Source organism: Bos taurus, chromosome 11 (assembly GCF_002263795.3).
Source record: "Bos taurus isolate L1 Dominette 01449 registration number 42190680 breed Hereford chromosome 11, ARS-UCD2.0, whole genome shotgun sequence".
Classification (NCBI taxonomy): Eukaryota; Metazoa; Chordata; class Mammalia; order Artiodactyla; family Bovidae; genus Bos; species Bos taurus.
The window spans coordinates 80,727,378-80,746,452 of NC_037338.1; the positions used below are offsets into that span (position 1 = coordinate 80,727,378).

Consider the following 19,075-nt stretch of genomic DNA (forward strand, 5'->3'; position numbering starts at 1 on the left):
GATGCTACTTTGACCCCCACCCCAGCCCCCCAGGTAGACACACCTGCATCAGGTTCACCCACAGCGACAATGAGAGGCCAGCAAAATTCACCGGCAGAGCTTTAGTCTCCTGTGTCTCTTTTAGTACAGCCCTCACTCACTTCCAGTCAACACCCTTCTTGCATTTGCCCTGTTCCCCTTTCAAAACCAGTAGGAAATGCTGTGAGGTTAGTCTTCGTGCTCAGGTATGAAGTGAGGCCTCTGGACACTTCTCAAAACACCAAGGGCTCTTTGGATACAAACAACAGCAACTGGGCTGGCTCACTGACAAATCCAATCTGTGTCAAACAGAAGGCTCTTTGAAGCTCTGTGAGCCAAAGAGAAGCCTGAAGATCCACACGTGGCCACAGACAGGAGCCGGGGCACTTCTGAAGGACATGGAGACAGAAACAACCGACAGAAGAAGCGGTCTGGCCAGGGAGAGCAAGGAACACGCCAGGAGGCTCCTCCATCCGGCCGTCCCTCCACTGACAGACGCCTGACAGGCTGGGCGAACCGTCTGTCTGTCCCATGGCTGGACTGGGGCAGAAGGAATCTCAGGGGCATCCTTAACAACCACCATCCCACCAAGACAACAACCAGACAGGGAGGAATAATTACCCAAAGGAAATGAGAGGGTTGCAGGAAGAGGAAACTGATGTGTGGCTGAAAAGTCCATTCAACTTTCCCACAGAGTTCTCCACTCTTGACCTTAGAACTATAAATATAAATATGAGTATGAATAATGTATGGGCTTCCCTGGTGTCTCAGTGGTAAAGAAGCCACCTGCCAATGCAAGAGACTCGGGTTCAATCCTTGGGGCAGGAAGATCCCCTGGAGGAGGAAATGACAACCCACTCCAGTATTCTTGCCTGGGAAATCCCATAGACAGAGGAGCCTGGTGGGCCACAGTCCATGGGGTCACAAAGAGTGGGACAGGACTGAGCGACTAAAAACAACAACATGAATACTATAGAAGTCTAAGGAATTTCAGGTCTCAAGGATCAGGTCAAATTACCTCTGTGGGTGACTGAGGTCTCCTAATGCCCCAAATCCTACTCATAGTCAAGTCAGTGACATCATCTCACCCCTACCTCTCATGAACACCCCTTCCCTCTCCATAAGCAGCCATAGACTTTCCTAAACTACATGTCACAATGCGTCTACACTTTCCATAAACCTACAGTAGCTCCCCAGTGTGTTCAGGACAGAGTTCAAACTTCTTTCCACAGATGTCAAAGCCAGAACATCCCCACCTGTATCTCTGACCACTGTCTCCACCCATCTACTTCCAACCCCTCTTCCTGGGCTGCAACATATTCCTTCCCATCCCCAGCCATAGGGCACACTCTCCTTCCCAAATCTCACTGAAGTTGCCCCCTTGATTCCCTCCTTTTTCAGTTAATTCCTGTTTGGTCTTCAAGGAACGAGCTCCAGTGTCATCTCTTCCAAGACACTCTCTTTTGAGGCACTGCACACATGTTGATGTGCCCACACATCCACGCACACATCTCTAGCTACACAGGCATGATACTCGGTGCTTACAGATCTGTACTTCTCAGCAATATCACTGACACACAGGGATATCAGCAGGCAAGTGGGAGATGTCTGGTGGGATCCTGACTAAATGAATGTTCCACCTAACGGTAAAAAAAAGCAAGGATTCACCTGCTCAAGAGTGAGAAGCCTGCTCAGAGGGTGCCTTAACACTATACAGTCTTCCCTGGAGGCTCCAGGATGTGGGATGAGAATGTGAGAATGTTTGACCAAGCTATCATTTCTACCTAGTCTGTGCCCCTGATACATCAAGGTCTTTCCAAAGGATTGTAGAAAAGCATCTATTGCTGCTAGAAGTCACAGATTTTGCTAAATCATAAATCCTCAACATATTTACAACAAAACTCTGAGACAGCCAAATGTCTGTTGCTGTAGTAAGCTGTCACAGAGACTATTTATTTCATGGAGTGAAAAAAGAAGTTTCACTTAACATTTTAAATATGATGGTTTATATAACATCTAATCCATTATTTGGAAGGGAGAAAAAATGTTTTTATGCTTCACAAATATCCACATCCAGCTCCTGGAAACCAAGCTGGGAAGACTTTTTTTTTTAACGCTTTGCCCAGAACTATCCACTATGACTCACTCCAAACTTTATCAATATAAAGAAATTATAAAATAATGAGATCCCCAGGGGATGCGAGTCAGAATCACGTGACTGAGTGGGAGCTGCAGCTGGCTCCCACTGCCCAACATCATGAGAAAGAATCTAATGGGATATCCCAAGCCCAGAAAAAAGACAAAATTCAAAATTCAAAGTATAGTTTCTGTTGAGTGTGTATCGCTTTCATACCATCATAAAGTTGAAAAACAGTAAGTCAAAATATCATGTCAGGACCATTTGTAGATATAACCAAAAATGCATGGTCCTCAAATTCTAAAATACTACTATCTTGCGCTTCACAGAAAAAATTTGCCAACCCTTGAGCAAATACTTAACACTCAAATAACAAAAATGCCAATAACATAGAGATCCCCTTATTTGATTATAAACTCTTCCCTTTGATCATATGTGTGCATGCTAAATTGCTTCAGTAATGTCCAACTCTGTGTGACCCTATGGACTATAGCCTGCCAGACTCATCTGTCCATGGGATTCGCCAGGCAAGAATACTATAGTGGGTTGCCATTCCTACTCCAGGGGATTGTCCCGATGCACTGATCAAATCTGCATCTTACATCTCCTGCATTGGCACGTGAGTTCTTTACCACTAGCACCACCTGGGAAGCCCCAGTTTGGAATTCTCCAGGCAAGAATCCTGGAGTGAGTTGCCATTCCCTTCTCCAAGGGATCTTCCCAACCCAGGGATTGAAACTGGGTCTACTGCATTTCAAGCACATTCTTTACTGTCTGAGTCACCAGGGAAGCCCTATGATCATAGATACCTCTCGCAAATTCAAACTGTAGACTAGCATAGAAATTAAAAATTCCTAAAAGCCCTAGAATTTCTTTTGTCAGATATTGCTAGAACAAATATTGTCTCCAATCCTGTGGTTGCTTTCATCAATTGTTATTGTTACTTATTAAAAAGTGAGTTAAAAAAGAGTTTTCAATTTGACTTATTAAAATTAATTTGCACATCTCTCCTTTCTCCAGTCTACATCCTCACTTCTCTCTGAGTTTCAGAGTTCTCCATACAAGGAAGAACAAGGTGGGGTAGAACAGGAAGGAAGAAAATGAGAGACCCCAAGCCCTCTGGCAAGCACAGCAGTGACATGGGCAGAGCCCCAGAGATGGCTTTTGGCACCATCTCTGGACCAGTGCAGACTTTCTTCCTGACCTTCTAAGCAGAAGTCCTCACCCCACAGTAAATAGGAATGCACACCTGAAAACAACGAATGATATGATACTTCTCTTTCTCAGGAGCCACCTAGTTTTTTCACTTGGAATCATAGATAAACAATACAGGGAATTATGAAGGTCCAAAATCAGACAGTATGACATGAAAAGAGATAAAAACATAACATAACCAAAAGTTAATTTGGTTGTGGATTTATTCTATAGCAGTAGTTCTCAAGTGACTCCCGATGGCTCAGTGGTAAAGAATCCACCTGCCAATGCAGGAGATGTGAGTTCAATCCCTAGGTCAGGAAGATCTTTGGAGGAGGAAATGGCAACACGCTCCATTCTTCTTGCCTGGGAAATCCCATGGACAGAGGAGCCTGACAGGCTATACAGTCCATGCGGTTGCAAAGAGTCAGACATAATTGAGCATGCACGCAAGCCAGCCAAGTAGTTCTCAAAGTGTCATCAGGGACCTCTGGGGTTCCTAAGGTTCTTTAAAGGGTTCATGAGGTCAAAACTATTTTCATAATAAACTAAGATGTTATTTTCCTGTTTCCTTCTCATTCTCTCACCAGTGTCCTATGGACTTTTCCATAGGATATAGTTTGAGAACATAACAGACTTAGTAGAGGAGCAAATCTAAGCATTCCATTGTGTTCTATTAACCTAGACAAATAAATTTGTAAAAGTGTAAAACAATGTCACTTATAATTATTTTGTTTAAAAAAAGATAGTTATTTTTCATAAAAATATGCCATTTGTGTTAACATGGTATGAGATTATCGTTAGTTTAAATGAATTAATGATTAATTTGAAATGTATCTATTTTCATTTCTAATATAAACATTACCTGGTAACTCAGTTGGTAAAGAACCCACCTGCAATGCAGGAGACTCCAGTTCAACTCCCGGGTTGGGAAAATCCCCTGGAAAAGGGATAGGCTACCCACTCCAGTATTCTTGGGCTTCCCTGGTGGCTCAGCTTGAAAAGAATCTGCCTGCAATGAGGGAGACCTGGATTTGATCCCTGGGTTGGGAAGCTGCCCTGGAGAAGGGAACAGCTACCCTCCCCAGTATTCTATCCTGAAGAATATAGTCTAGCCTGACTATATAGTCCATGGGGTTGCAAAGAATTTGACATGACTAAGTGACTTTCACATTAACAAAAGCTTAAAACAAAACCTTTTAAGCATATACAGGTCCTGAGACCAAAACATTTGAAAATGCAATTTCACAGCAATGCAATCTCAATTTCTTTTTTTTTTTTTTTCTGATTTTTTTACTGTAGTAAAATATACATGACCTAAAATTTACCCTCTCAACCATTCTGAAGTATACAGCTCAATGGTATTAAAAGCATTCATAACAACATGCAAACACCATCTGAAACTCTAGAACTCTTTTCATGCTTAAAACTGGAACTCTCTACCCGATACAGTACTTCTTGTGGATCTGTCTACTTCGTCCAATCAGCTAATCAGCCCACACTAATGGGACCCTTCCTCCTCTAGGGTGTGTAGGGTGTGTTTCTGTGTAGATGGGTGTGTGGGGCAGGACCTTGTATGCAGGAGAGACAACTCCATCCCCTCCTATCTACACCACACAGTCCCAGATGTCCATTGCTCAAAACCACCTCCAGTTCCACTCCTTATAATTTAACTCTGCCTTCATGGGGCATTCTGAAACCTTACCCCAACATCTAATAGCATTTCAGTTCAGTTCAGTTCAGTTCAGTCGCTCAGTCGTGTCCAACTCTTTGCGACCCCATGGACTGCAGCACTCCAGGCCTCCCTGTCCATCACCAACTCCCGGAGTTTACTCAAACTCATGTCCATTGAGTTGGTGATGCCATCCAACCATCTCATCCTCTGTCGTCCCCTTCTCCTCCCACCTTCAATCTTTTCCAGCACCAGGGTCTTTTCAAATGATCAGTTCTTTGCATCAGGCGGCCAAAGTATTGGAGCTTCCTTCAGCTTCAGCATCAGTCCTTCCAATGAATATTCAGGACTGATTTCCTTTAGGATGGACTGGTTGGATTTCTTTGCAGTTCAAGGGACTCTCAAGAGTCTTCTCCAACACCACAGTTCAAAAGCATCAATTCTTCAGCACTCAGCTTTCTTTATAGTCCAACTCTCACATCCATACGTGACTACTGGAAAAACAATAGCTTTGACTAGACGGACCTTTGATGACAAAGTAATGTCTCTGCTTTTTAATAAGCTGTCTATGTTGGTCATAGCTTTTCTTCCAAGGAGCAAGCACCTTTTAATTTCATGGCTGCAGTCACCATCTGCAGAAATTTTGGAGACCAAAAAAAAAAAAAAATTAAGTTTGTCACTGTTTCCACTGTTTCCCCATCTATGTGCCATGAAGTGATGGGACCAGATGCCATAATCTTTGTTTTTTGAATGTTGAGTTTTAAGCCAACTTTTTCACTCTCCTCCTCTTTCACTTTCATCAAGAGGCTCTACGGGCTTCCCAGGTGGCTCAGCAGTAAAAAATCTGCCTGCAATGCAGGAGCCTTAAGAGATCTGGGTTTGATCCCTGAGTCAGGAAGATCCCCTGGAGCTGGGCATGGCAACACACTCCAGTATTCTTGCCTGGAGAATCCCATGGACAGAGGAGCCTAGTGGGCTACAGTCCATGGGATCACAAGAGTCAGACATGACTGAAGCGACTGAGCACAAGACACTCTTTAGTTCTTCTTCACTTTCTTGCCATAAGGGTAGTGTTATCTGCATATGTGAGGCTATTGATATTTCTCCTGGCAATCTTGATTCCAGCTTCCACAGAGACTGAGACAGAACTGTTATTTTGTTTGTTTGTTTGTTTGGGTGTCTCCTGAAGAGGTACAGGTCAGCAGTGGACTGCTGGGGGGATAGGGGCTTTGGGTGCAGTAGACCTGGGTATGGCATAAGCCCTCTTGGAGGAGGTTGCCATTAACCCACCATAGAGCCACCAGAACTTACACAGGACTGGGGAAACAGACTCTTGGAGGGTACAAATAGAACCTTTGGGACACCAGGACCCAGAGAAAGGAGCAGTGACCCCATGAGAGACTGGCCCAGACTTCCCCGTGAGTGTCCAGGAGTCTCAGGCAGAGGCATGGGTGGGTGGTGGCCTGGTGCAGGGTCGGGGGCCCTGAGTGCAGCAGTGTGTGCGTGGGAACTTTTGAAGGAGGTCGCCATTATCTTCCTTACCTCCACCATAGTTTGACCTCAGGTCAAATAACAGGGAGGGAACACAGCCCTGCCCTGCAACAGAAATAGCATTTAAGTGGGGATTATTTCCAAGTTGCTGATACTAACTTACAAATGAAGGGTTTGCTGGTGTGCTCTTAGAGAAGCAACTGGTAAAAAAGCAACTAAAAGCTAACTCAGGAGCTGTGAGGGTCCCCTTACATAACTGTACATCCTATTGGATACTCTCTACTTCAAAGCCCCGAATAAAAGACATGAGATGAGAAGGCAAAGTGTGCTGCAGCTTCCACATTTTAAGTCTGGAGGAGCTGGAAGAAGGGAATTCAGGGCTCATCACCAAAAAGAGGCACCATGCTGACATTTGATTTCTAATTAGATCCAGAAGCTTGGGGAAACAGCTTAAAGGTAAAGCTCTCAGGCACCATATGAACTTTCATGAGATTCCTATTTTTGCATATCCAGAGCGCCTACACCATAGGATGTGTGATTTCAGGAGGTGATGAGAAGGTATGAGGATACTGATACCTTTTATACTTCCTCAAAGATAGAAAGATAGATAAACACTGTTATATGATGACACTTTGTATTTACACATTTAGGGATGAGGAGACAAGCTTCACCAAGAAGGTTCAACCCTAAAAGAGCCAAGAGGCTAAATCTTAGCCAGGCAAGAGCTAACCACCAAGAGGAGGAGGGTGGGCAGGGTCCTCATGAGGTGATGCTGTTCAGTCACTCAGCTGTGTCTTACTCTCTGCAACCCCGTGAACTGTTGCCCACCAGGCTCCTGTGTCCATGGAATTCTCGAGGCTAGAATACTGGAATGGATTGCCATTTCCTTCTCCAGGGAATCTTCCCAACCCAGGGATCGACCCCGCATCTCCTGCATTGGCAGGTGGATTCTCATGACACCCCCTCATGAAGGTACCACACTTAGAAAACTGGGATCTTAAGAACCCACAAGAAAAACACTATCCAGAAGGTATGATTTATTGACCTCAAAGACCAAAATGCTGAAATACCCTTGCCAGAATCCAGGCATCTCTTCGCAATCCAAATATGCAAACTACAGTCTTTAGCCCTGGAGTTCTCCCATCTCTTTAGCCAATAAATTTGTTACCTTAAGTAAACTGTAAGTGTTAACTGTTAGCCACTCAGTTGTGTCTGACTCTTTTCGAACCCGTGGACTGTAGTCCACCAGGCTCCTCTGTCCATGAGAGAATACTGGAGTGGGTAGCCCCTCCTTTCTCCAGAGGATCTTCCCAACCCAGGAATGGAACTGGGGTCTCCTGCATTGCAGGCAGATTCTTTACCATCTGAGCCACTAGGGAAGCCCAAGTACATGATTTTAGGTTCACCTTGGCAGGCCAATCAGGACTTAGGAAAGCCAAACAAGATGACAGAAGAATTAAAGCAAAAAAAAAAATGCAAACATGTTCAAGCCCAAAATGTTAGTCTGCTGGCATTCTTTTATCTGAACACACTAATGATTTGTCAGGATATAAGTCAGCACTACTGAAAGCAGCATTCAAGAGGCAGATGCCTCTTCACTGATCTTTGGAGTAATTTTCAATTCCATGGTCCTGTTTATGCTGTCATTTCCCTTCAATGATTGATTGGTCACTGGGTAGTCCATCATTTCTTCAAGACTCCATCAGGCTCCCTGTGATGTTCCTTGTTGATCTTCAGGCCAGCATATTCTGCTAAACGTGCGTTCCCAGATGATAGACCATATGTCACTCTCTTGTATCTTTTTACGGGATCCCCGTGGGTACAGAGGAACAGTCCCATGTGATGAGGAAGACCCGGTAAAGAAGGATTCCACTAAGATGCAGAAAGCTGGCTTCTAGCCATGCCTGACGCTCCCCATCAGGCCTCGCCCCCATACATCTTGGGAGAGGCTCTGCATCTCCCCGGCAGCACGCTGATCACGGATGTCTTTCCATTTAAGTCAGTTTGAAAGCAGCTTGCTGGTGATCATCAAAGACCAAATGCTTAGAATCTCACCACAAATGTTCCCACATACCCACTCATAGTTCTCCTAATTCAATTTATAAAAATGATCCAAATTAACACATCTAAATGACTCTATGGAAGAAGAATATTTGTAGAAAGATCATCTATTTTTTTAATCATAAAATTGCCAGGTTGTGGGGAGAAAAAGCAGGGAAGGACAAGTAACACATTCAAACTTACTCAGCGACTGGAGACAAAGCCAGAGGAATGTCTAATCTTCTAGAAGTGTTAGTATTGTATGACTCCCCATTCAGAGATGGGTGTGTGTTGGTTTACCGAGGAGCTGGCCTCAGCTCCCTAACCTCGGCCACAGTCGCCTTCCACACAGACAGACGTAGACGCCAAGCCTCCCCTGCCCTCACCTGTGTTTGTTCCCTTAGATAACTGGCCTACACCTGTAGGATCTCCACTTCCTCACTCCTTACTCTTTCTCACTCAGTCCCAGCTGGCTTGAGGTCTCACCTCTCCAACATGCCTCTATCTAGCCTCCCAATGGCCACGCCAGAACCTCTCCAATCTCTTCATCTCTACTCTCATTTTCACAGCCTTCACGGCTGATCTTCTAGAAACATAAACTGGCTCCTGACACTCCCCTGCCACAAATCCATGAACTCCTCCCCAGAGCCCTAGTGATAAGCTCTTAAGATCCTGAACTTGGCCCTAAGTGCACAGCGTGACCTGGCCCCTGCCTCCCTCTCTGAACTCCTCCCAGCACCTTGGCCAATTCTCCTAGAGTTCCTCCAACTGTCCAGGTTTATTCCTGTCTTAGAATCTTCACACCCTCCGCAGCCTGGAAATCTCTCTCTCTCTGCCTTTTCAATGTAATAAACTCCTCTTCACCTCTCAGAAAGAAAAGTCTCTTCCTCAGTAAGGTCTTCCCAGCTCCCCCACCTAAACAAGCGCCCGCACCCCCATCCCTGCTACTCTCCCAGATGCAATTCTTTAGAACTCTTGCCACTACTTAAGTGTTTGCATTCATTTGTTTAACATCTGTCTCCTCACCAGCCCCAGCCTAGAACAAAACTCAGGGTAGATACTCAAATACTTGTTGAATAAATGCTTGTGCCAATTTGTATATGTAAAGAGGATATATACACGACCACAGAAGCTAATCATTAAGTCAAAGTGGGTGAGCATCTGCTGGGTGCTCAGCTGGCTCAGGTGATCTGCTCAGAACATCAGCAGGATGCTTCATTTGTTGGGGACTTCAGCAAGCACACTGAAGCCAGCTGCTATCAGGACTAACTGCTTATCTATAATGCTAAGTCACTTCAGTCGTTTCCAACTCTTTGGGATCCCACGGACTGTAGCCCGCCAGGCTGCTCTGTCCATGAGATTCTCCAGGCAAGAACACTTGAGCAAATTGCTTATCTATAGTGTTACTGGCTAAAAGGAGGTCTTGGGTCATTATCATCCAACACGTGCACAATTAAAGACAATTTTATAAGGTATCTACTCCAAACAAACCATGGTGCAGGAAGGAACTTTGCTCAATATTACGTAACAACCTAAACGGGAAAAGAATTTTTTAAAAAAGAATAGATACATATATATGTATAACTGAATCACTTTGCTGTATACCTGAAACTAACACAACATTGTTAATCAACTATACAACAATTAAAAAGCTTAGTAATTATATTTAATTTTTAAATAAAAAGCTGCTTTCTTTCTCTGCCTCTTACACAATTCTAGACAAAAGGATGTAAGCAGAAATGTGCTGGGAAAACTTTTGAAACAAATAACAAACATCATGCAAGGCTCTGCAGGATCCCAAAGAGAGCAAGACCCCCTTGTCTGCAAACAAAAAAATACTACAAACTAATCTAGGAACTACTTAGAGCTTAGCAAGAGGAGTTAACTTTTATAGCCCATAGATGTATGTTACAAAGTTGCAAAGGCTGATCTTAAAAAATGATCAAGACAAGGATGGACTTTTTCTAAATCAGCTTCTACATTTGACTGCACACTCCAAATATTTTTGTTGTGTTCATCACAATTGTGATTTCTCTCCAAGTTTCACCTACCAGGTCACTGAATGCAAAAATAAAACAGTAAAAGGTACTTTCTTCTCCCCTGCCCCAACTAAGCATTCTAGCTAGCCAAGAGTAACAGCCAAAATCCAGCTGCAGGATGAAATTCAAACTCCACCACCTCCAAGGACCCTCCCCATCCACTGCTCTCCTTGTGAGACATAAAAATGATGGACCTGGAGTCAGAAGACTCCTGTGTGTGTTGCTAGCTCAGGAATGTCCAATTCTTGGCAGCCCCATGGGCTGTAGCCTTCCAGGCTTCTCTGTCCATGAGATTTCCCAGGCAAGAATACTGGACTGGGATGCCATTTCCTAGAAATGGCCAAATCCAAGTCTCACTCACTTTGCCTTATTTTTTTCATCTGCAACTTGGACTTCCTAACCTTCCCTCAGCCTGTCACTTATGTACTCGATTACTGTGAGAACTGAAATGAGATAACCTTGTGAGGTTTCTGCAAACTGCAATAGGCTAGACAAAGATGACAAAGTCAGTGTGATTTTTATCAGGACTCATATTTAGCATCTTGTGCAGTTCTGTCTTAGGCGTGCTAGTCTTGAGTCTCCAAGTCCGCTGTAAGTTCAAGCTTGCAGAATGTATCTTAGATTCTGCCTGTCCTTAGTGCCTGTAGTACTGGACACAAGGTGGTGGTTGTTGTTTAGTCACTAAGTCATGTACTTAGTGATTCTTTGTGAACCAGTGGACTGTAGCTTGCCATGCTCCTCCGTCCTCCACTATCTCACAGAGATAGTTAGATCAAATTCACGTTCATTGAGTCAGTGATGCTATCTCACCATCTCACCCTCTGCTGTTCGCTTCTCCTTTTGCCTTCAATCTTTTCCAGCATCAGGTAATCACACAATAATTTTTGTGAGTTGGTTACTGGCTAGCTTTTTTAATGGATTTGGCAGAAAGTGCACTGCCCTGTGATTTTCCTGGATTTCTCACTGATAATAAACATCCTTTCTGGAAATAGCCATAATGTTTACCTACCCCATGACCTTTATGGTCTGTTTCCCTTTTTCCCAACCAGCTGGGCAGAGTTCTACTGGAGAGAAGATAATATTGGCCAAAGAAAAAAGAATATTTTTCTAGCATAGTTTTCAAGTTTCTTTTCATGGGGAGATGGGGAGAATGGGGGTGGGGAGATGGGGAGTTTCAAGGGGAGAAGCAACCAAAAAGTTGCTTCGTAACAGCAAGCCACCTCTCAAGGTCACCATCAAACAAGCCCAGCCTGAGTCCTACTAAGCGCAGGGCACAGGGTCAGGGCTACAGGGATACACAAAAAGGAGTCGGGCAGTGGCTCCAGCTCCACAGCCAGACTGCAAGGGACAGAATTCTAGCTTCCCATCATCCTCATTATGTGACTTTGCACATGATACTCAACTCTCTTTTTTCTCATCTACAATAGGGTGATTCATGGGGGCAGAGATCAGAGTTATGTAGCAATAAGCCAAGGGATGCCTGGGGCCACCCAAAACTGGACTAGGACAAGAACAGATTCCCCTTGCCTGTGGGCAAACTTGATTTGGGTCTGCTAGCCTCCAGAACTGTAGAAGAATATTTTTTTCTGTTGTTTTAAGCCAATAACATTAAAAATGGGGTGTTAAAACAGCCTATCTCCTAAGGTTGTCATCAGGATGAAATGAGTTAATGCATCAAGAGCTTTCAACATAGTGCCTCGTTCAGGGTAACAACAATGTCCAGCAGCAAGATCCTCACAGCTAAATGAGAAGCAAAGTAAGTCTAGGAGCCATGAGCAGGTAGAAATCAGGCTGGAACCCAGGTCCCCAGTCTTAGTAGGTTTTTCACACAAGTGGTACTTGGGCAGATCTACCTTCTTGACACCTGATCAGCAGGGACTGTAAGCACGCCACCCTTCCCTCTGCCTCCAACCCCCCTGGGTAGCTGTCCTTGCCTGCTAGTGAGACTTTGGGTCCAGCCCCATCCTGCGGTCTCCCATCAGCTCAGAGCGCCCTGCATGGGCTCCATGTATTGCTGGCTCCCACAGAGACACTATGACCAAGAAAGGAAGCCTCACTTCCCAATGGGAGTGTTTTGAGGATTAAATGAGATAATGCCTGGAAAAGTGCCAAGCAGAGTAGCTGGCGTATGGTATCCAGCCAATAATGCTATTGTTTATATAGATAGATATTGTGATAAAAAGTGAATGTCGCTCAGTCATGTCCGATTCTTTGCAACCCCATGGACTATACAGTCCAGGGAATTCTCCAGGCCAGAATACTGGAGTGGATCCCCTTTTCCAGGGGATCTTCCCAACCCAGGGATCAAACCCAGGTCTCCCACATTGCAGGAGGATAAAGAAGAGGACTTCTCTGGCAGTCCAGTGGTTAAGACTCCACACTTCCACTGCAGCGGGCCTGGGTTCCATCCCTTATCTGGGGAACTGGAGAATGAAGATCCCGCATGCCTCGAGGCATGGCCAAAAAAAAAGAGGAGGAGGAAAACCCTTGTGATGCCTGCTTTCTTGGAGCTGACACACATCCCAGCCCCAAACGCCAGACACAGGGCAGATGGAGAACTCTGGTAGAACATGGAGGCAGTCTCTGAAGGATGACAGTGACAGGCAAAATTCACTGAACACAGAAGAGGTGGCTGAAGTGCCCACTCTTCCCTCTCTTTCTTTAAAGTAATAAGGAAGAAGAAAAAACTTAGCTGGTGCTTTTCTGACAAGCTCAAGTGTCAGAGCGTTGGCTTTTTAATATTTTAATATTTCTGAACAGAACGAAGATTGCTTCCAACCTCCCCATTTGCTCTCACATACTTGACCAGGAAAACCTTAGCTTTGCTGCATTCATTAAGGGCTTTTCTTGTTCAGGCTGATTTTCCAGGTAATGATGGCTCAGACACAAGAGAGAGGCAAAACAGATTCTGCAAGTCTCCTTAAAATATTCACAGCAAGCTCTGGATTCCGAGTTTCTGAGTACTTCATGACCATCTTCTCCCTACCCCAATACTGATCATTCCTAGTTTTGAAATGACTAATTTAATATTAGAACAGGAGAAGAAAGGAATCTGGTGAGAAATGAAAAAAAAAAAAAACAAAAAAAACTGGGAGCAGAAACTTCACCTTACTGCATATGACCAAGGCCTGGCCCAACCCCCGTGGTCTGGTTGTAAACACATACTGAGTGAATCAATGTCCTTAAGCAGTTTACCACCCGGGTAAAGAGTGAGACATACCTAGTACAGCAAGTTCAACCACAGAATCAATGCCACCCTCTCTCAGCCTGAGACATGTGCAGAGAGAAGGAGTAGTGCATCTGCCTTTAGCAAGAGGGCAGGTGCTCAGGAAAATGCTTGCATTCTGTTTACCTGGGCAGGTATTTGCAAGTAGTCAGAAAGGGGAGCAAAAAGAGGTAACTTACCCAGTTCTAAGCGAATGCTTATGCAAATCCCTTAAGCAAATACATGAAAAGGGATGGGAAGGTTTCTGATCTGGTTTTTCTCACCTGGTTTTTCTCTTTCTGGGGGCGTGTGAGATGAAAGACAAAAATCAAGTCAGAGGGCGATGAGAAACACCCCCTCCACGCCCCAGCCTCAAACCAGGACTTCTAGGCGTGTAGAGGTGCTTCTCTGTTGCCCTCCACCCCTGTCCTGGGTTCCCAGAGCTAGGCTACCGTCTCAGGGTCCCTAGCCGAGACGCTCAGACACCAATGGCGCAAAGGGTGCTCCTTTCCCAAAAGAGACCACAAGAGGCAGAGCAGGAGAAGCGCGCGGGGTGGGGGGGGGGGGTGGGGGGTGGGGGGGGGGGGCGGGGGTGCGTGGGGGTTGGGGGGAGAGGTTGTTCAAAATGATCCCTGCAATGCGAAAGGCGCCCAGCCCGGCTCGCCGCGGCCCCTGCCAGCAGGTCTGGCTCGCTCGCCAGCCGATTCACCTCGAGAAGTCGGGCAGCCAACCAGCCGAGCGCGGGAAATGGAAGTTTGCGACCCCGAAGTACCCACTCCCATCACGACCACTGATCCAGACGCACGTTCGGCGGGCGACCTGACACGGGCCGGGCCCTGCCAGCCCCAAGCGGCTCCTAGCCAGAGCGCGCCGGCGGTCCCCGGGCGCAGCGCGGCACCGAAGCCAGCACCCTGCGCCCGGGGTGCGTTCATCCCAGCAACTGTCGCGGGGCGCCCTGCACTGCTGCGGGGCAAAGGGGAGGGAAGAGTGACAGGGAAGAAGGCGGAGCAGGCGGCCAGGGAAGCACTTACGGCCGTCCGGAAAGCGCCTCCTCCTCTTCTCTAGGAAGAGAAGGAACGGCTTCCAGGCTAAGGAAACGCCCCAGGGCTGCCCCTCCGCCAAGTGCCGCCTTTCAGCCGCTCCTCGATTCTCCCGTCTCTATCCGTCCCCCCCCACCCCGGCGCCCAAGAATGGATTCTAGACACCCTCCCTGCGGCTTTCCAAGGGACCCAGACACTGTCTCGGCTGCCGGCGGCTCGCGCAACAGGCGGATCTTTAGGGCTCCAGCGACGACGGGCTCTGGGGACCAGAGGATGGAGCGCGCCGGAGACAGGCGCGCCCGGCAGGTGTAGGTTTGCGGGGGTCGTGCACTCGTGACCTGGGCCACCGCGGGGCTGGGCAGCAGATGATGGGGAAAGTCGCAGGGTCGCACGGAGAAGTCTCCGGAGCGCGCGGGGAGGAGGGGACACAAGCATGTACCTGCAGGCGTCCGGGCGCCTTTGGCTGGTTCCGCTCCGCGCGGCCACTCGCCCGCGCTGCAGAGATCAGGCGTCCCCGCGCGGCCCCGCGCCCGCCGCGCCGGCGGCGAGGAGAGCCCGGTGGCCCGCGTCGGTCGGTCTGTCCGTCCAGTCCGGCAGGAGCCCGGCGCCCGGGAGCCGCCGGCGGGGCGGGGCGGGGCGGGGCCCCCCGCTCGGCCGCCACCCCATTGGTCGCAGCTCCGCTCGCCGCCTGGCTTCAGGCTCACAGTCGGCGCTCGGGGCCCAGGGCGCGGCGCGGTACCGCGGGCGATCGCCGGCTGCGGGACTCAGGCCGCGCGACGAGCGGACTGTTGGATGGACCGAGAGGCGGCCCCGCGGGGCGCGCGCCCCCGCCCGGACCCAAGTGCAGAGTCACCCCCGGGGCGGCGCGCCGGGTCCAGGCGGGAGCAGCAGGAGCGCGCCCCGCGCCTCCCACCTGCGCGCCCTCCGGGGATGAGTGCACCTTGACCCTACTGGAGACCGGTGACCTCCTCTGCGGCCCCGGCGGCCCCCACAACGCCTCTCCGCCCGCAAGCAAAGCTCTGCGAATTTGCCAGAATTTTCTTCCCAAAGACTGCGGCCCCCAACTTGTTTTAAAACAAGTGCGAAGGAAGCAGCCCCAGGTCCTGCCTATTTACTACCAGCCCCGCTGCCTTAAGACTCGTGCACAGTGTCTTCAAGATTGTTTTACACGCTCCGTTTCTCCACTTACCAAGTCAGAAGAGCTGGCGGACGTGTGCACTGAGCGGAAGGAAGACGAGTCAGCCCCCTTCTCGAAGGATGGACGAGGGGCTCGGAAGGAGATGCCTCGGAACAAACCCAGAACCCCGGCGAGGGCGGCGTGTGGTCCAGAAGGCCCCGCCTGCCCCTCCGCACTGATCTAGGACGCTCAGCGAACCGCCCGGAGGCGAAATGGGACGCTCGGGGACCCACCCCCGCGCTCCCCCTCCCGCCCCCAAACTGCAGATTTTTAAGTTGTGCAGACTTGCAATAATTCTTCGGAGCCAGCTGCTCCGAGCTGTAGGCGCCCAGTGTTCCTCGGATTCCCGCCCCATATCTCGCAGTCTGCCAACCACCCGCAACCCAGCACCCTCTCTCCCATCACTTGTCCCAGACGAGCGCCTAGCAAGACCACACACACATAGTTAAGTTCCAAGCCCTGAGCCAAGCCCTCGGGAGGGGTGAGGGCAAATGGGTGTGAAGAAAGAGTGAATGACACTTTCTCTGACCTCACCGAAGTACCCCCATGGTGTCTTTGGGGTTTTTCTCGTCATTTTTGATCAAAGCCCAGAGTGGGAGTCAGATAAGGGACCAGTACTTACAAAGTCTGGTAGGCTTCTAGAAGGAGGTCAAACCTGAACCTTACAGGGCGGTTTGGCTAGAGGAGAGGATGATGGCCAGCAGGAATGGCGGAGGAGAAGAGAAAGTCGTCTGCCCTCAGCCTCCAGCGTTTTCATTTGGCAAGGAAAGGATGCTGGATTCAAGGAAGGCGAGATGGGCATGCAGATGACTGGAGAACAGATGTTTTTGGGGGGAGCTCTCTGACCCTGATCCCATCACTCTTTGAACCCTCTAGGCTGCCCCATCTCTTGTGGAAGAGGATTCAAAGCATTTATCTACACTGCCTTAGCAAGTGGACTGGAAAGGTAAATTTTCATGCACCATCCATCATCTTATCATCAAAGCTAAGATTATTCTAAAAATATATTTGCTTTGTATCAGCACCTGAGAAAAATGCTTCCAGGTCTCTCCAGCAGTTAGCAGTTTAATCATTTTTAAATCACCAAGTTTATCCCAAAAGTCTAGCATTGTTTACTTGAGAATGAAGTATGTTCCGTATCTCTAAGCACTGCAGAAAGCATCTGCAGTGCAGAAGAGTCTGAGTGAGGTCCTTCCAGTGGGGTCTGGCTGGCACATGTGAACTGGAGGGAAGGCACACACACACTTGGCATCTGTGAGACCTGGGGACAGAAAGGACAGGCCTCCTCCACTCTGGTCATATTTAGGGGAGAAGTTAGTTTAAAAGGAGCACAGATTTGAGAGCCAGACTGAGTTTTCATCCTGCTGTACCCTGTGGGGAGCCCTGAGAATAAGTCACTTGGCTTTTCAGCCCTAGTTTATTCATCTATAAGAAAAGTTTCTCCCTCAAAGTGTGATCATGTGAAGCCAATGAAATAACAGAAAAGCTTTGCATGGACCATAAAAAGTGTGTCTATTTCCTATTCCAAGGTTGAGCCAGGCCAAGTGGTGAACGCACACACATTCAGCCACACACACACAGCCACACTTTCACCCCCCTCCCCAAATCTAGAGCCCCTTCCTCTGACCACAGTCTCCATCACTAAAGTCCATGCTCTGATCTGTCTGACAGCTTCTTTCCTCCCACACGCCCACCTCCCACCCCACCAAAATGTCTTTTTGCCCCATGATATGACACCCCATTTTCTTTTCACTAACCCTGCCCACAGGGAAGCACCTGGGCAAGCCATGCATCAGCCTGGAAGGGGTTAATCACCAGCTGACACTAGTACTCACCCCTCCGTGGTTTCAGAGAAGATTCCAGGAGTTAGTGGAGAGAAGATTCCAGGAGTTAGTGGAGGTATCTCAAGCAAGTGGGCCTCATGCAGCCTGTCTTCAGGGCTCCATATTCTCCTTGCTCTTGATACCTCCCATTTTCAGGGTGTCCTCTCACCCACTTACCCACAAGTCTATGTGATCTCTTCCCTCTCCCTGCCCAAAGCTGTCTTTGACCTTCCATTCTCAAGAAAGAAAACAACTGGGCGGCATCCCTGGAGGCAAGAGCAGTACTCACTTGTTTTTAAGTGGGGACAGGTCTACAGGTGAAAAGGAAAAGGCTCTCATCTCTGGTAGCAAGGGGGAGAGTGAGAGGGTATCAGTAATGATGGGCAACATTTACTCATTTGGTGGCTCTCATTTGCTAGTCTTTATCCCGCAGTTTGAATGTCAGTCCAGCCAATCTGAGCACATTAAACACTAAAATTCCTTAAACTCACCAGCCATTTTCATGTTGTCCCACCTTCACAGTGGTGCTTCCTCTCCTTAAACCCTCTACCAAATCCTTCTTTGCTCAACAAACTCCCCTTCTGTTAGCACACCATTCAGCTGATTACACTACCCTCAGGAAAACCACCCCTTTCCTGTCCTGAATGATACATCTCCTCTCCCTTTGGAAACAGTGACAGACTTTGTTTTCTTGGGCTCCAAAATCACTGCAGATGGTGACTGCAGCCATGAAATTAAAAGATGCTTGCTCCTTGGAAGAAAAGCTATGACCAACCTAGACAGCATATTAAAAAGAGACATTACTTTGCCAACAAAGGTCCATCTAGTCCAGGCTATGGTTTTTCCAGTAGTCATGTATGGGTGTGAGAGTTGGACCATAAAGAAAGCTGAGCGCCGAAGAACTGGTGCGTTTGAATTGTGGTGTTGGAGAAGACTCTTGAGAGTCCCTTGGACTGCAAGGAGATCAAACCAGTCACTCCTAAAGGAAATAAGTCCTGAATACTCATTTGAAGGGACTGATGTTGAAGCTGAAGCTCCAATACTTTGGCCACCTGATGCAAAGAACTTATTCATTGGAAAAGACCCTGATTTGGGGAAAAATGGAAGGCAGGAGGAGAAGGGGACAACAGAGGATGAGATGGTTGGATGGCATCACCGACTCGATGGACATGAGTTTGAGCAAGCTCTAGGTGTTGGTGACAGACAGGGAAGCCTGGCGTGCTGCAGTCCATGGGGTGG

The 19,075-nt window shown here is 47.8% G+C and overlaps 1 protein-coding gene across 4 annotated transcripts in view; it reads right to left on the minus strand.

Moving 5' to 3' along the window:
* Window positions 1-16,224, minus strand: part of KCNS3 (potassium voltage-gated channel modifier subfamily S member 3) — a 48,025-nt gene extending 31,801 nt beyond the window's left edge. The window contains exon 1 of one of the 4 annotated variants that reach the window (XM_010810242.4): window positions 16,026-16,224. The gene's annotated coding sequence lies outside the window, so the exon portion shown is untranslated. Of the gene's footprint in view, window positions 1-5,054; window positions 5,654-14,505; window positions 14,604-15,275; window positions 15,432-16,025 lie in introns of those variants that run through there. The other 3 variants (XM_005213036.5, XM_010810243.4, XM_059891451.1) reach the window with 3 other exon arrangements.
* Window positions 16,225-19,075: the final 2,851 nt, after the last annotated feature.